The sequence below is a fragment of the Marmota monax genome, unplaced genomic scaffold, assembly GCF_021218885.2.
Source record: "Marmota monax isolate L192 unplaced genomic scaffold, Marmota_monax_Labrador192_F-V1.1 WCK01_AAM20220418_F8-fsc00017, whole genome shotgun sequence".
Lineage (NCBI taxonomy): Eukaryota > Metazoa > Chordata > Mammalia > Rodentia > Sciuridae > Marmota > Marmota monax.
Window position 1 is genome coordinate 24,279,239 of NW_026695241.1, and position 14,496 is coordinate 24,293,734.

Here is a 14,496-nt window from a genome sequence, read left to right on the forward strand (position 1 = left end):
GACTCGGCTTTTACTCTCACTCCCCCTCAGCTCCCCCCAGGCAGGACGATAGCAACAGGTAGGTGCTTTGGCCACCTTCCCGAGGTGAAGAGCAGAACCTGGCGTGCGCTGGCTCTTCCAGGAGGACCACTGAGTCCTGCTGCGGCTCCAACCGTATTCCTTAAAGTTCACGAAAGGTGAGGCTGGCGGCATGTGGGCGGGAAGGGCACATCCCACTCTTCAGCCCCAAGGGAAAACAGAACACAGGCCATCGCCACCGCCACCAGGGCACCATGTCACCTAACCAAGCTGGGATGGACATTTCCCTCCCTTGTCCACCCACGCATTCCTCACCAATAGACAGAGAAAGAGAGGAACAGAGACAGGGGTCAGCGTGGGGGACAGAAATGAAGGCGGGGAGGTGGTGAAAGACAGACACAGAGACAGAGACAGAGGCAGAGGCAGAGATGGATTGCCTGTGGCTGGAGAGATGGAGGAGAGTGAGGGAGGAAAGGAGAGAGGTGGCAGGGCATCATGGAAAGGAAAGAAGACGAAAGAGAGAGGTAGAGGCGGACAGAAAGTGAGAAAGATGGAGAGGGGCAGACGTGGGGTGGGGGCACGTGGCGAGTGGCTCCCGGGCAGGCGGGGCCCCCTGGCCAGTTGTGGAGAGGGATGGAGCCTGGCGATCTCAGGGAGGGAGGATGCCAGGGTGATCGCTGAGCAACACATCCATGGCTCTGGACATTTCGCTTCTCCCAAGAGCCAAGTCCATGATGATCCAGGTGGGAAGGGCTGGGTGGCAGGGAAGCCTGCCTGTGTGTTGTCAAGAATCTCAGGCGCTGAGGCGCTGGAGGAGTGCCCTGTGGTTGAAAGTGCAGGAGCGGTGGGGGTGTGGCAGGGGCGTGGGCGGCGGCGTTAGGGGCCAGGGATAGGGGTGTGGTATGTGGGGGCACGAGTGGTGGGTTGCTTGGGTGAGGCGACCTGAGAGCAGGAACCCCTGCGGGCGGCCAGCGAAGAATGGGCCTTCCCAGAACTGGTGCCTGGCGTTGGCGGGCAGCAGCAGGCAGGACAGCAGCAGCAGGCAGGACAGCTCCTGGGGAGCGCGGGGGAGTTGGGGGCGAAGATGCAAGGGTTGGCGGTGGAAGAGATGGGCGGTCTGGAGAGGCTCTGCCTGCTCTGGGCTCAGAAGGCAGGATGAGGCTTGCAGGGGCAGGGCCCCGTCAGGGGGGCGTGTCCGCGTGCGTGTGCGCAAAAGCGTGGGGCTCTTCCTTCGAGCCGGAATCGAACCAGCGACCTAAGGATGTCCACAGCTGTCTGTTCAGTCTACAGTCCTCCGCTCTACCAGCTGAGCTATCGAAGGGTGCACACCGGCGGGGCCGGGTCCTCTGCCTTTGTGCAGATGGGGGAGTCGAGCTGGCAGGTCCTGTCCCGGGGTGGGGTCCCATTACAACTGTCCGCCTTCCATCCCAGGGAGCCCTCCCTGCCCCGCCCTGCCCTGCCCAGACAGGCTCAGTCCTTGCCTTCAGGGCCCAGGACCAACACACACGCACGAACACACACACACACACACACACACACACACACTTACATGCGCACACACCCCTTCGGCCTGGGAGCGCCTGGTATCCAGCGGAAGCCTGGCATGCCCCGGGACCTGGTGGGGCCCTGGCCGGGCGGCGACCACCAAGACGCGCATCGCAGGGCGCGCAGGGCTCTCTCCTCTCGTGCTCTTGCCCTCTTGCCCCTATGCCAAACCTCTGCGTCCCGCCTTGGGCCGGGGTCTAGGAGGATGGCACTAAGGCGGCCTGAGAGGGCCAGGATCCGGGCACCAGGTGGAGACTGACCCAGGGGAAGGTTGCCTTCTCCACACCCCTCCCCGCCCGCCCCGGGGAAGGTGGGGGTGTGGATACCGCACGGGTGCGGGTTGGTACTGGAGGAGAACCAGATGGCGCGCGCGCGCGCGCGCGCGGGGAGGCGGCTGCGCAACTAGCACAGCCACAGTCCCCCGCGGTAGTGTCTGCTGGACACCTGGATCCCATCCGACCCTACCAGCCTGGCCCCTGAAGCCCCGGTCCGGGTTCCAGGTCCCCGTGCCCCAGCGGACTCGCCCTGCCACCCACAGCGCCAGCCCTGCCAGCCGCTCCCTCTTTGGTGCCTTCAGACCCCCTGCACACCACACTTGTGGCGGAAAGGACAGAGGGTTAGGGGAAGTGGCAGCCTCGCGTGCCCCGTCCAGGCCTTGCACAAGCACCAGAGATACTTGTGCCAGGGAGCCAGCCCGGCCCCCAGGGCACAGGAGGCCCCGGCTTCCTGCCTGTCCTCACCAAATAACTCCACCTGGTCCAAAGGGACAGAACAGAGGCGGCCCAGCTGGGCTGGGCTCCTGACCCCCGGAAGCAAGTCTTCTCCCACCCAGATGGGATCCCAATTCTGGTGTGCCCTAAATCCTGGCCCTAAATCGCCTCCCTCTCCCAGCCACTCAGCCCAGATTCCCCGGGGAGGCGCAGGCAGGCCCCTCCGCAGTGACCCAACCCGCCCAGTTTCTTGGGGCTTCGGGGGCGGAGAGGGCCCGCTCGCCCTGGCAGAACCCACAAACCTTCACTCACGCACCAACCCCACACCAAACCTACTCCCACCGGGACAGGGGAAGGGCCCAGCTGCAGGGGCTTCCCAAAACCTAGTGCTGCTGCTCAGCTGCTCAGCTGGCCCGGCTGCAAGAGCAGCCTGCGGGGACCCCCTTTCCTCTACCCAAAGCAACAAATCCAGGTGCCAGGACCCAGGGGACAAAGCCCAGGGGGCATACCCAAAGGGCCATTCCTTCTAATCTGGGACCCCACTGCTGGTCTCTGTACATGGGGTCACTCAAGTTAGGGGGCTCTCTCTGGCCACAGGACTCTTTTATCCTCCCGAAGCCCTGCGGGCGTCACAGTCTCACCCTGGCACTCCTACTGTTGCTGCCACTGGCACTTGATCTCTTTCGCTTAGAGGTACCCACACAGTGTTGGAGGGAGGGGTGCCTGCAAAGGAAGCCGGGCCACTGAGGAGCCCTCCATGGGTAGAGAGGAACAACCCCTTGAGTCCTTCAGTTTCACATACCCCACCCCCGCCATTCCTGCTGGATCCCTCCCTCTCTCCCTCCCTCTCCCTCCCTCTCTCTCTCCCTCTCTCTCTCTCTCTCTCTACCTCTCTCTATCTCTATCTCTATCTCTGCCTCTCTCTCTCTCTCTCTCTCACACACACACACACACACACACACATACACACACGGAGACATACACAAACACCTGCACTCCATGAAAGCATTCAAGCGCCCAGGGGAATGCAGGTCCCAGGCTGTCCCCTTTCCCTCCCATTTCCAGGCTGCATTGAGCTGCCCTCCCATGCAGGTTCCAGTGACCGTCCAGTCTGTGACTGGATTTCTCTGCACATCAAGCTCTGGACATCTCTTCTCGGGAAAGGCTGAGATCAAGGGACACTCTGGGCTGTTGCTCTGGCAGCCTGCACCCCATCCCCTCCTGATCCTCCAAAGCCCTGCCCATTGCCTCCTGCACACTCTCTTTGTGTCCTCAGTATCTTCATATTTAAGATAAATTTAAAAGAAAATATTTGCTGTTTATTTGAATCATTGATGTAAAATGATTTAGACTCATTAGCAGTGGTGGGAACTCCTCCTAGTGACCATAGCTTAAATCCTGAGTCTTATACCAATTTGCTACATTATGTACCAAGGGAGGACACTGCAAGTTCTTTCCCCAAATTTTTTTGATTTGATGGAAGGTGTTGAGCATCACTATTCACTTGAAAATGTAATTCCTTCTTTTCTAGAAAGTTAACTTTTGGAGCTTAGGGTCCTGTCCTGTAAAGGGGAGCTCAGTTCCCAACAAATAACAAGTCCTTATTGATTTGTTGAATGTATTTTATATCTTGATACCATCTCCTATTTGTGCTTTAGAGGAGGGAGTAAGAGAGGAAAAAAATCAAATTCATTGCTTTAAATGTCAGGCGTGCACTAAATCTTCAGCTCTAATCTAGTTACTTAGAAACCTAGAAAGAGCTATAAGAGCCTGGGTGTTACCAGTGACATTAGCCGAGTCTTGTAGTTACTCCCCTTATTGCTCCTGGATATCACAATTTTTGAGAATAAAATCAAAAGAGCCATGTGCAGGTTGGCTGTTGGGTACATCCAGCATACCTGAAGGAAAGAAAGTCCTTGAGTAATCAGTTGAATGTACACAGATTTCAGGGATGACCTGAGCTAAGATCTTACACAGGTCCTCCATAGAAACAGGTGGGAAAAGGTGCAGATAGATGGGCCTTTTAGAAGTTCTATGACTGTGTCTGCTTTTCAGTGAAATAGAAAGCTGAAAGTAAGAGTGCCTGAGAGGGTGTGGGCTGTTTAATAAACAAGATAAGGATAAAATCTTAGATTTTATCATGTGCATATATATTGTATCATGTGCATGTATCTTAGAATAGGATGGTGAAGAGATTGAAAAAAATGATGATTGTACATGGGCCCAGTGGCACATATCTGTTAATGCAAGTAACTCTGGGAGATTGAGACAGGAAGATCACAAGTTTGAGGCCAAGCCTGGGATAATTTAGTGAGACCCCTTCTCAGAATAAAAAGGGGTGAGGATGTAGCTCAGTGGTACAACCCCAGCCCGTTTCAATCATCAGTACCGCAAAATAAACTACAATAAAAAAGATTGTTTTTTAGACACACTTGAGATAACAGTGATGAATTTAAGTAGAGATCAGTTTAACATCACTGTGTTTTTCTCTGGTCTAGTTTATCTAGGTGAGTATGAGGGCAGAATGCTATATTTAGGTAAGAATTGCAATTTTGCTAAATGGATAAGCCTAAGTATAAGAGGGTCAACCGTACTCACATCTCTAGACCAAGGCTTTAGCCAGGAACTTGAAATTTTTCTTATTGCCTCTTATTAGGGTATGGGTCATCTCCTTTCTTTCATCACCCCCTTAAGTGAGTATCCTCCTGTTTAGGTGTTTTATCCTTTTCTATCTTCCCTCAGACACAATGAGAAAAAAATACAATTTGGCTGGATTCAGTCTGGGTTGCTATGGAAGCCAAATTCCATCCATTCACTCTCCAGGACCCACCCCCAACACAGATCTGGAAGTACAGTATACACATTGCTCAAAAGACGAAAATGTCTTATAGGAATTCCGATTATGAGTAAAACATTCTTGGTCTCTTGAGGGCAAGCATGCAGAGGCAATCAAGATCCTTAATCCAAATTGGTCAGAGTTGAAATACACCCCTTTTCCTGTGAGCATTGCCTCTTTGCTGAGGCCACCTGCCTAGAATCTAGCTGCTGTACTGTCTCTTCACTCTCCTTTTTCCTTACCTCCCAGTTAGAAAAAGATAGGGAGGTAAGGGAATAAGCTGCATTGGGAGACAGTAGTGGGACTTGAATATGGGGAGGCTGAAATGGAGAAGAGCAGTGCTGCAGTCTGGCTGGCTCTCAGCAGAGCAGATTAATAGGAAGCCAAGGAGCCCATTCTAAAGTCATGACTGTTCCCAGGAGACAGTAGAGACCATAGGGTCTGTGTCTTGTGCTCTTGCCAAAGAGGAGGTTACTTCCTCACAGACTGTCTATTTATGTGAAAAAGAAATAAAACTCACACCACTTCCTGTCCCTACTCAGTCCTTACACCAGTTCTTCTGCCACATGAACAGATAGCTTCTTCTTTTCCCCCCATATTTTTATTGATGCATTATAATTATACATAGTAGTGGGGTTCATTGCTACATATTTATATATGCACATGATATAGCAATATATTTGGCCATTATCATTCCCCAGTATTTCCCCCTTCCTCCCCTCCTTTCTCCCCCTGGTCCCTTTTCTTTACTGATCTCCTTTCAATTTTCATGAGATTCCACTCCCTCTCCATATTTCTTTTCCTTTTCCCTCCCTAACTTGCACATCTGAGAGAAAACATATGATTCTTGACTTCTTGTTTGGCTTAATTTGTTTAACATAATGCTTTCAAATTCCACCTGTTTCCTGCAAATGACATAATTTCATTCTTCTTTATGGCTGAATAAAACTCCTTTGTGTACCTCATTGTGTACCATGTTTTCTTTATCCATTCTTCCACTAATGGACACCTTGGCTGGTTCCATAATTTGGCTATTGTGAATTTTGGTGTTATAAACATGAATATGCATGTATTGCTATAGTATGATGATTTTAATTCTTTAGGAGAGACACTGAGGACTGGTATAGCTAGGGCTTTGGTGGTTCCATTCCTAGTGTTTTGAGAAAACTTTATACTGATTTCTATAGTTGGTTGATCCTTGCCAGCATTTATTATTGTTTGTATTCTTGATGGTAGATATTAACTGGTGTGAGATGGAAATCTCAGTGTAGTTTTGATTTGCATCTCCCTAATTGCTAGGGATGTTGAATGTTGTTTTTATTTTTTTTTCTTTTTGCACAAATTTGTTAACCATTTGTATTTCTTCTTTTGAGAAGTGTCTGTTTAGTTCATTTGCTGGTTAATTGATTGGGTTATTTATTTTTGTTTGTTTGATTTTTGTGGGGGTTTTTCGTGCTAATTTGTTTTTCAGTTCTTTGTATGTTCTAGTCATTAATCTGTCAGAAGAGTAGCTAGCAAAGATTTCCTCCCATTCTGTAGGTTCTTTCTTCACATTTTTGTTTGCTGTGCAGAAGTGTTTTTTTTAATTGTATGCTATCCCATTTATTAATTTTTTATTTTATTTTCCCGAGCTCTTCCTATTGAGGAAATCCTTGCCTCTGCCAATATGTTGGAGAGTTGACCCCACGTTTTCTTCTAGGAGTTGCAATACACCTCTCCACCATACAGATGAACTTCTTCTTTTAAGACTTATTGGAATGTTACTAATTGGTAAAAGTAGGACTGCTGCACCTAAACCCAAACCGGGGCCCACACCTCACAGTCACTCATCTCCTTGGGAAAAGTCAATGCAGGGCCTTAAGCATGCTAGGAAAATACTCTACTGTTCCAGCCACAGTGTTATATTTCATTATTGTTACTATCAATAGCCCAACTTCTGCAGTGGTAGGATTTGAACCCACACCTCCAAAAAGACTGAAGCTTCAATCCAGTGCCTTAGGCCACTTGGCCACACTACCAGCTGGTACCCAGCTTTCTGCCTATCTTTCCAATGGTAACTATGTTCCTTTACTTTTCAGCGGTTTTCTAGATTGTGTTGTAGGTGCCCTAACTTCAGGCAATCACCTTTGAGTCTGTGGAGGATAGATTTAGGGAACAGACAGTCCCTCAGCAAAAACTTCCTCTCATTGTTGACTCTGGAACGTTCCTGTTCCACTTGGGACTTCAAGGGAAAGGATAGTTTTAGTGAGTGAGTGGATGAATATGAGTAATGAGCAAGTGAAATCTATACCACACCATAGGCTATAGGCCGTTTGCAATTGTAGATTGTATTTAACCACAAATTTCCTAGGAGGATAAACCAGGTTTGAAGGTAGTTAAGACCACAAAATTCTGGCTCCAGAGAAATACAACTTAGAGCATTTGCAAATGACCAAGGGTCTACTTAAAGCTCCAATCTAACCAACTCGATAGCCCTGCTCTTCAACCAGCTAAGATATCACAGAGTCATATGTATATGTAGCTGTGCTATGTATAAGTATATGTATAAGAACACTGTGTGGCTGTGTTCTTTCCTCTGGGAAGGCAAGCACTTCCCAAGCTTTTACACTCTTCCAAGTCATCTGGGGATGTCTCTGTTCTGTTCCCAGAGACAGAATAGATGCTTATGCCATTTGAATTTCATTATTTTATTTTCCTGAGCTCTTCCTATTGAGTAAGTCCTTGCCTCTGCCAATATGCTGGAGGATGACTTTAATAGTCACCCAGGTCTGTTGAAATGTTGGCATTTCAACCTTGCAAATCGACCTTCTGAGCCAGATCTTGGGGCTCCAGAACTAGTTTTGACAAGCAGAGCAAAGAGCTCCAGTTGCTTGCTAACAAAAGCTGCCCCTCCACTGGCTGGCCCAGTGACACACCCAGAACAATTAAGCCCAGACCTTGGGAATACCTCCAGGCCTTCCTCTCCTATAAACCTGATCTAGTTCAATGACATAGTGGGCATTTTTCTGAGAAAAAACTTTGGAGAGAAGTGAACAGGGCCTGTTATCTCATTGAGGTTTCTTGTCTCGGCAGCCATCTTCTTCCCAGCAGGTAGTTTTACTATCACAGAATACTGTGACCTCTTTTATACAACACTCTCATTCTATGAATAAGATTGTTGCTGTTTTTCAAAAGGGCATTTATTCTTCTTCAATTTGAACATAGCACTTCACATCCCAAAATAATTATATCTCTGGAGTAACATTGACTACTCATTAAAATCATGTGTGTGGCATTTTAAAAATTCCAATATCAAGACCACTCCACAGACCAATTACATCAGAATCTCTATGGGTGGTATGGAAGCATCAGTAGTTAAGTATCCCGAGTGCAGCCAACCCAGTGTGAAGCTGAAGATCTCTGAAGAAGCCACATATTAAAGATTCTGCAGACTGATCTTGGCAGAGTAGAACAAAGTGACTGTGGAAAGCTAGAAATTTTGCAGGGTGAGAATCAGATTTATCTTAGACTATCTTAGGCCTTTTAGAAAAACAGCCATTTCCTTTTAACCTTTATATCTGACCTCACATTCTCTGGACAATTAGGTAAACCTCTCAGAATGTATTGTTAAATTTAGTGGATCTCTAGCTACCACCAATCTTAAAGCTAAGAATGCAAAAAAAAAAAATGCCATCTGACACTTATTGGAAAGACTTCCTCACTTTGCTGTAGCCTACTTACCTGATGCCCCCACCAATGTTTTTGTTGAATATGTGGATTTATAACTTTCTTTGGTTACAAAACTTCATGTAATTTCTTCACTTTGTAACGCATCATTTAAGGTAACTTGAATCCATGTTCTTGGACCATGGGCACTCTTATTTGGCTCAGAATTAAACAATTTTCTTATTTCCTTTAAAGTAGAGTTGTTGTTTCATGTAAACATTGTAGAACCAGTGCCTGAATTTACTCTAACAAGCCATTCTATTCCTTTTATGGACATGTCCCTTGTCCTTCCTGCCATGTCAAAACCCCTTTGGGCCAGTTGCTGTTCTCCAGACACTGCTCAGAAAGGCGAGTACCAGTTTCAATGCTTGAGTGGCAGCTGCCAAACTACTCTGCCTGGTGCCTACATGTGATGGTGAGTCTTCTTATATGAATATATGTCTCCTGAGTAAAAGTCCCTTGCTTTTTTTGTTCAAAGAGAACCCTGTTTTACAAATTAAATCCAGGGCTCTGCTTATGCGTTGCAAGTAATAAATCCCTCTCCATTCCTTTCTCTCCTGGTTGTATTTATTGGCTTTGCACTCACCACAAGGCAAACCCATTGAATTCAGTCACAGTAATTTCTCTTTTCTTTTGGTGGTGGTACTGGAGATTGAACCTTGCACACATGCACTCTACCACTGACATCCCCGGTTCCAGTAAATCTTTAGAGTAGATCTCAAGAGCGTTTTAGAAACCTGCCTTAAATAACCAGCCTCCCCTATAAAAAGAAAGAAGAGTGTAGGAAAATGCTTGATTAACAGGAGATAACCAGAAAAAGACCATATACAAAAGGCATATTTAAATGATGCATTCTCTGTGGATTTAGAGTTTCTAGTTATTAATCATCATTTTCTTTTTAAGTTTAAAAAATTTTTTTAGTTGTAGATGGACACAATATCTTTTTTTAATAATTATTTTTTAGTTGTAGGTGGACACAATACCTTTATTTTATTTTTATGTAGTGCTGAGGATCAAACCCAGTACTTCACACATGCTAGGCGATCGCTCTACCTCTGAGCCACAACCCCAGCCCCTGGACACAATATCTTTATTTTATTTATTTTTATGTGGTGCTGAGGGTCAAACCCAGTGCCTCAAGCACTCTACCATCGAACTACAACCCCAGCCCATCCCTTTCATTTTGATACAGAGGAGTCACCCTTTCAAATGAAGACTTCCTTTATAGATGGAAGTCTATTACACAAGGGTAACTTTTGGCTTCTCCTGTGTCCACGGTTTCTGAAAATGACTAGCTCAATAAATCTTTGTGGAAAAGAGGCATGTTTTGGATTGGCTAAGTCATATTTTGAGGTAGTATGTCCTGAACCCCATCAACCACATCGTGGAAACATGTAGGAAAGGCTCTTCTCTTGTCCCTTGGAGTTCGTCTGTTTGCTTTTCAGTCCCATTCTCCGAAGACATGAGACTTTCTCAGGCTCTCATGATCCCTACCACACGTGCCAGGCAAAGTCCAGATTTGCTGCCTCAGCTCTTGGAACAAATGTGTTCACAATGACACCTGAGAATGGAGAATGGGTTTTCCTATTCACTGTCGCATAGATCCCAGGTCATTCATTTTCAAACCTAGGAAGCTGACCTGAGTTATACACAGTATTCTAAAAGTATTGGTTTTTCTGTGGTAGGGCTTATAGAAGAGATGGGACAGAAATCCTCCTCCAAGCACCAAGTGCCCTCTTCCCACAACTTCTGCTGAGAGACTTGGAAGATGTTTGGAAGCCAGAAGCTTTGATGAGGTCTGGTATCAGTCTCAGAGGAGTCTGCCCCTTACACGTTAGAGATTTTGCCGCAGCCCGGCTGGCTGGGAAAAATAACCCGGGGGTGACGAACAATTTGTGTAGATTGATACAGCAGGAGTAGGAGCGGTTTATTGCAGGACAGGAGCAGTATTTATACATTCCACACAGCTTATCTAATTAGCATAAACTAGATACATCAGTCAACCAATAAGGAATCTCCACACTTAATGGCTTGCTTTTGTTACTTCTCAAACCACTCCCTCTGGCATTTTGCCAGGCACCATCCAGACTTGTTTAGGAACTCTAACATTCCCCTGGCAAAATGCCAGGTGTTATTTTGACTTGTTTACAGACTCTAACATTTCCCCCTTTTGTTTAATTTAAATAACGACCATAGTGGTTTTTACAGAAACACCATAAATAACCTGCTACAAACAGAAAGGGAGGATACAAAATGCCACAATACCAAGCCAATTGATGGCTCCATGCAAGAAGCCCTTGGAAAAATTATACCAGCAATGACACTGTTAGCAAAGATACCGAGTTACAATTTGTTGTAGATTATAGTTTGTTGTCTCAGTCCAGGTAAAGCAGTGTCTCAATAGATTAACTCACAGACCAGGTAAATCACAGTCCAGGTAAGTTCTGCAGGCAGCTAGCTTAAATCACAGTCCAAGTAAGTTCTGCAGGCAACTAACTTGATCCGAAGTCTCGTCCGTTTCTCAGCCGAAGACTCGTCCGGTTTTCAGCAACATTGGAAATTCTTCCACCTTGGTCTTTACCGGCACTGGGATGAAGGCAGGAACTCCGGATGGCTAAAGAAAATCCTGTAGCATTCTACTAAGAAAACAACCTTCTGAACAATTTAGTACATTATCTCAAGGTTTTTTTTTTTTTTGCATTTGAAATAAGCATTAATAGTGCTCATTACTCATCAGCTTCCAGGTGTGGGAGAACCATTGTAGCTTAGTTATTGGCATTGAAAATGACCAAACATCAGGGACACCAGTAGCGTCTTCTGCTGGCTGTAGTGCCTGGGCAGCCCCAGATGGCCCTGGGGAGTGTCCCAGACTCAAACTGCTACTGGGAACAGGGAGCAAGAGCCTGCGATACTGTGCCTCCGGGTCAGGCTTGGATTTGGGCTCTTGCAGTGGCATCCCGCTCCCCGGGCAGGGGGCGGGGAAGAGCCGGTTGCTGCCGCTTGGAAAGCCCTTGCTGCGCCATGACCAGCTCGCACATGGCAGCTGCTGCACCGATTCACGCACCCTCCGGTAACAAAAAGTATTCAGTAATAGCCTTTTGCTGCAAACGAAAAGTATTCAGTAATAGCCTTTTGCTGCAACTTTTTTCCTGATAATCCTTCTTCTTCTGAACTTTCTTTTTCTTTCTGACTAGAGTTCCTGGGCTTCCATCAACACATGCCCTAACTATTCTTGGTTCCACTGGGGTGCCTTCTTCCCTTAGTAATTTACTTCTCACCCCTTCCATATTTTCATCACAAAGACAATACAATACACTGAGACAAAACAAGACACAAACATACTGTATCAATCTTCTCCATTTTCTTGAAATGGTCATTTTTCCTCTCGCCCTATCTGCCTAGGGACGAGCAGATTTGCTCCCGTCCTATCTATGGACGGGCAGCTTTTTTTTGTCACTTACCCCCGAGTGTCCCAGGGCTCCCTGTAACGGGCCACCATCTGCCGGAGTACGGCTGGCTGCAGCAAAATAACTGGGGGGTGACGAACAATTTGTGTAGATTGATACAGCAGGAGTAGGAGCCGTTTATTGCAGGACAGGAGCAGTATTTATACATTCCACACAGCTTATCTAATTAGCATAAACTAGATACATCAGTCAACCAATAAGGAATCTCCACACTTAATGGCTCGCTTTTGTTACTTCTCAAACCACTCCCTCTGGCATTTTGCCAGGCACCATCCAGACTTGTTTACCAACTCTAACATTCCCCTGGTAAAATGCCAGGTGTTATTTTGACTTGTTTACAGACTCTAACAAGATTTTCCCAGGTCAGGAAGGCAAAGTGGTCATCATAGTGGGCCCATATTTCCCCCAGTGTCAGACAGAAAAAATCAGAAGTGGGTAGAGAGCAGGGGCTTCCCCCAGGAGACATTTATACAGATCATGATCCTTGTTTGATCTGCGGCCTTAGCTTCTAGTATCATGGCCTCGGAGAGTAAGTTGCAATTACTTGAGCCTAAGGATAAGTATCTGCTCTTTTTTTCTTCTCTGTCAATTTTGTTAGTCGTGGAACAACAAAATGAAGATGTCTCCTAGAAGAGCAAATAACACAGTACTATGTCTCAAGGGTTCGTGCACCAGGAGGTAACTAAGGTGAGTTCTAGCACCCTTTGGGCTCCAGTTATGGCAGTTTTTATACTCTGGGATTTATTTACCAACCTCAGATAACTTCACTGGTGAACTTTAGCAAATACTTCAGTAATTATGCCAGGTCTACACAACTTCTTCCAGAAAAACTGCAGAGGAGGTAATGAGAAATTGATATGACTCCATTTTTGAAAACAGCTTCTACCTCAAGGCCTGTCCAGAGGGAGGGGGCGTGACCCTTGTCCTTGGAAAAACCCACAGAGCACTCCTAGGAACATAGCCACCCTGCTGAGTTGTTTATCTGCAAATAACAGGAGAGATCTTCCGGCTCCAGGTGTCCCTGACTCAGTTAGGGGACCCATGGCAACCCCCTAGCAACCACCAATCAGCATGAGACAGGGAAAATACCTGGGATGCCAGAAGACCCCCTCAGTAGTCTTGATGATTGATAACATGTTAGTAAACCATGTAGTTTAGCACGTACACCCCTCACGGATTAAACCAATCAGTTCAAACGAATCCCCCTCATCACACACCTCCGGAAAATCAAATAACAACTCTAAAACATGATTAGCACATTCACTGGCGGGAACAAGTTGGGTAGGGGTGATTGGTTACTACAAGAGGGGGATTCGTTTGAACTGATTGGTTTAAGCCAAAAGGGGTGTACTTGCTGAACCACATGGTTTCCCAACACGTTATCAACCACCATAAACTACTGGGAGGGTCATCTGGCATCCCAGGTATTTCCCTGTCTCATGCTGATTGGTGGCTGCTAGGGGGTTGCTATGGGTCCTCACCCAGCCTGACTGAGTCAGGGACACCTGGCGCAGCAGATCTCTCCTGTTATTGGTAGATAAACCACTTAGCAGGGTGGGAATGTGCCTAGGAGTGCAAGGACAAAGGTGATGTCCCTTCCTTAGACAGGCTTTGCTCTGAGGTAGAGGCTGGTTTTTCAATTGTACTCAGCAGTAGAGCTCTTGTCTAGCACGTGTGAGACCCTGGATTTGATCTTCAGCACCACATGAAAATAAATAAATAAAATAGAGATACTATGTCCAACTACAACTAAAAAATAAATATAAAAAAAAAAAAAGAAAAGCAACTTTTCATCTAACATCATACTGGTGAAAGCCTGAATGTTTTCCTTGTAAGATTAGGGACAAAGACATTTGTTTTCCCACTTTTAGCAACTTTGTACTAGGGATTCTTGCCTATTCAATGAAGAATAAACTAAAATGGAAAGCATCAGGCCTGGGGATGTTTCTCAGTAGGAGAGCACTGGTCTAGCTTGTGCAAAGCCCAGAATTCAATCCCCAGCACTTTGGGGCGGGGCTGGGGCAGGGGAAACTGCCTGGTGGATGGAGGACAAAAGAAGCCATCCACGTTTAAATGAAGAACTAAAACTCTTTTGGAGCTAAGTCATGAGGTAGAGTTGAATTAGGGACTTTATGAATGCACCTAAAGCTAGCTAAGCCCCTTTTGCTTCTGTCCCTTCTGCCTTGGGTGAATATAGGACACACAATCTTGAAGG

At 46.7% G+C, this 14,496-nt stretch overlaps 1 non-coding gene across 1 annotated transcript; it reads right to left on the minus strand.

The window, feature by feature from the left end:
- Window positions 1-1,245: 1,245 nt before the first annotated feature.
- Trnay-gua (transfer RNA tyrosine (anticodon GUA)) lies at window positions 1,246-1,339 on the minus strand. Its single transcript has 2 exons — window positions 1,303-1,339; window positions 1,246-1,281 (listed from the first exon to the last, which is right to left on the minus strand). It is a non-coding gene; the product is annotated as a tRNA-Tyr (tRNA).
- Between the last annotated feature and the right edge of the window lie 13,157 nt (window positions 1,340-14,496).